Raw genomic sequence first — 3034 nt, forward strand, 5'->3', positions numbered from 1 at the left:
CATGATCCTCCCATTGCCAGGAATTTGCCACCCCCTTCTATTGGGTAAATTCCTATTCACACTTTATGTCCCAGCTCAGGTATCAACTCTCTGTAGACTTTTCTAACACTCCCACTCAGATTAATTGATTCCTCATCTGTGCTTTAAAGCACTTTACACAAATTCTGTCTTTGTATGTGTTGTGTTATAGGTGTAAGGAGGCACAGGCTAATGCAGGGGTGGTGGTAAAAGAACAGTAAAAAAATAGTTCAGAGTACATCACATGTGTCAAAGCTATGGTTTTTCTAGTAGTCCTGTATGGATGTGAGAGTTGGACTATAAAGCAAGCTGATTGCCGAAGAAATGATGCTTTTGAATTGTGGTGTTGGATAAGACTCTTGAGAGTCCCTTAGACTGCAAGGAGATCAAACTAGTCGATCCTAAAGGAAATCAACCCTGAATATTCATTGGGAGGACTGATGCTGAAGCTGAAGCTCCAATACTTTGGCCACCTGATGTGAAGAGCTGACACTGGAAAAAAACTCTGATGCTGGGAAAAGTTGAGGGCAAGAGGAGAAGTGGATGACAGAGGATGAGATGGTTGGATGGCATCACTCACTCAATGGACACGAGTTTGAGCAAACTCAAGGAGATAGTGATGGACAGAGAAGCCTGGCATGCTGCAATTCATGAGGTCTCAAAGAGTTGGACAGGATTTAGCGACTGAACAACAACAACAACAATATTATGTGTAGTAAGAATCAGCAGAGCTCTGTGCTATGTGGTTGTAATGTAAACTCTCTTGTCTCAGGAGGCCTTACAAATAGCTGTGAAAAGAAGAGAAGCAAAAGGCAAAAGAAGAAAAGGAAAGATATACCCATTTGAATGCAGAGTTCCAAAGAATAGCAAGGAGAGATAAGAAAGCCTTCCTCAGTGCAAAGCAATAGAGGAAAACAATAGAATGGAAAAGACTAGAGATCTTTTCAAGAAAATTAGAGAGATCAAGGGAACATTTCATGCAAAGATGGGCACAATAAAGGATGGGAATGGTATGGACCTAACAGAAGCTGAAGATATTAAGAAGAGGTGGCAACAATACACAGAAGAACTATACAAAAAATATCTTCATGACTCCAATAATCACGATGGTGTGATTACTCACCTAGAGCCAGACATCCTGGAATGTGAAGTCAAGTGGGCCTTAGGAGGCATCACTATGAACAAAGCTAGTGGAGGTGATGGGATTCCAGTTGAGCTATTTCAAATCCTAAAAGATGATGCTGTGAAAGTACTGCACTCAATATGCCAGCAAATCTGGAAAACAGCTGTGGCCACAGGACTGGAAAAGGTCAGTTTCATTCCAATCCCAAAGGAAGGCAATGCCAAAGAATGCTCAAACTACCACACAATTGCACTCATCTCACATGCTAGCAAAGTAATGCTCAAAATTCTCCAAGCCAGGCTTCAACAGCATGTGAACTGTGAACTTCCAGATGTTCAAGCTGGATTTAGAAAAGGCAGAGGAACCAGAGATCAAATTGCCAACATCTGCTGGATCATCGAAAAAGCAAGAGAGTTCCGGAAAAACATCAACTTCTGCTTTATTGACTATGCCAAAGCCTTTGACTGTGTGGATCACAATAAACTGTGGAAAATTCTGGAAGAGATGGGAATACCAGACCACCTGACCTGCCTCTTGAGAAACCTGTATGCGGGTCAGGAAGTGACAGTTAAAACTGGACATGGAACAACAGACTGGTTCCAAATCAGGAAAGGAGTACGTCAAGGCTGTATATTGTCACCCTGCTTATCTAACTTATATGCAGAGTACATCATGAGAAACGCTGGGCTGGATGAAGCACAAGTTGGAATCAAGATTGTCAGGAAAAATATCAATAATCTCAGATATGCAGATGACACCACCCTCATGGCAGAAAGCGAAGAAGAACTAAAGAGCCTCTTGATGAAAGTGAAAAAGGAGAGTGGAAAAAGTTGGCTTAAAACTCAACATTCAGAAAACTAAGATCATGGCATCTGGTCCCATCACTTCATGGCAAATAGATGGGGAGGCAATGGAAACAGTGACAGACTTTATTTTTGGGGGTTCCAAAATCACTGCAGATGGTGACTGCAGCCGTGAAATTACAAGACGCTTACTCCTTGGAAGAAAAGTTATGACCAACCTAGACAGCATATTAAAAAGCAGAGACATTACTTTGCTAACAAAGGTCTGCCTAGTCAAAGCTATGTTTTTTCCAGTAGTCATGAATGGATGTGAGAAACTATAAAGAAAGCTGAGCGCTGAAGAATGGATGCTTTTGAATTGTGGTATTGGAGAAGACTCTTGAGAGTCCCTTGGACTGTAAGGAGATCCAACCAGTCCATCCTAAAGGGAATCAGTCCTGAATATTGATTGGAACGACTGATGCTGAAGCTGAAACACCAATACTTTGGCCACCTGATGCGAACTGACTCATTTGAAAAGACCCTGATGCTGGGAAAGATTGAAGGTGGGAGAGGGGGACGACAGAGGATGATATGGTTGGATGGCATCACCGACTCCATGGACATGAGTCTGAGTAAACTCCGGGAGTTAGTGATGGACAGGGAGACCTGGCGAGCTGCAGTCCATGGGGGTGACAAAGAGTCGACTGAGGGACTGAACTGAACTGAACTGTCAGCTCAGTAAATCTTCCGGAATTCTTCCTATTCAATGGAGAGATGATCCACTGATCAGTTAAGAATTTCCAAAAGTCCTATTTCCGGGTCTGGGGAAAACAGGCCCAGAATAATTTGCCCTCAAAAAGTGTCATCTGCCCTTAGTCAACATGGTATCTTGAATGCCTTCAAGAAAGGGCTCCGGAGGGAGTGGGGGAAAGGGAGAAAGAAAACCCCCCAAACTGTTGACCTTAGTCAAGATGGCTGCCTTTGGCGTCGCTCTATCAGAATGCGCATGCCTATTCTTGTCCCCGCCCTTCTCCGTTGCCCTGGCGTGTGCGTCAGAGCGTAGTGGGGCGGGGGTGAAACACCGCGGGAGGAATAAATTTCTCTGTGA

Source organism: Dama dama, chromosome 3 (assembly GCF_033118175.1).
Source record: "Dama dama isolate Ldn47 chromosome 3, ASM3311817v1, whole genome shotgun sequence".
Taxonomy (NCBI): Eukaryota; Metazoa; Chordata; class Mammalia; order Artiodactyla; family Cervidae; genus Dama; species Dama dama.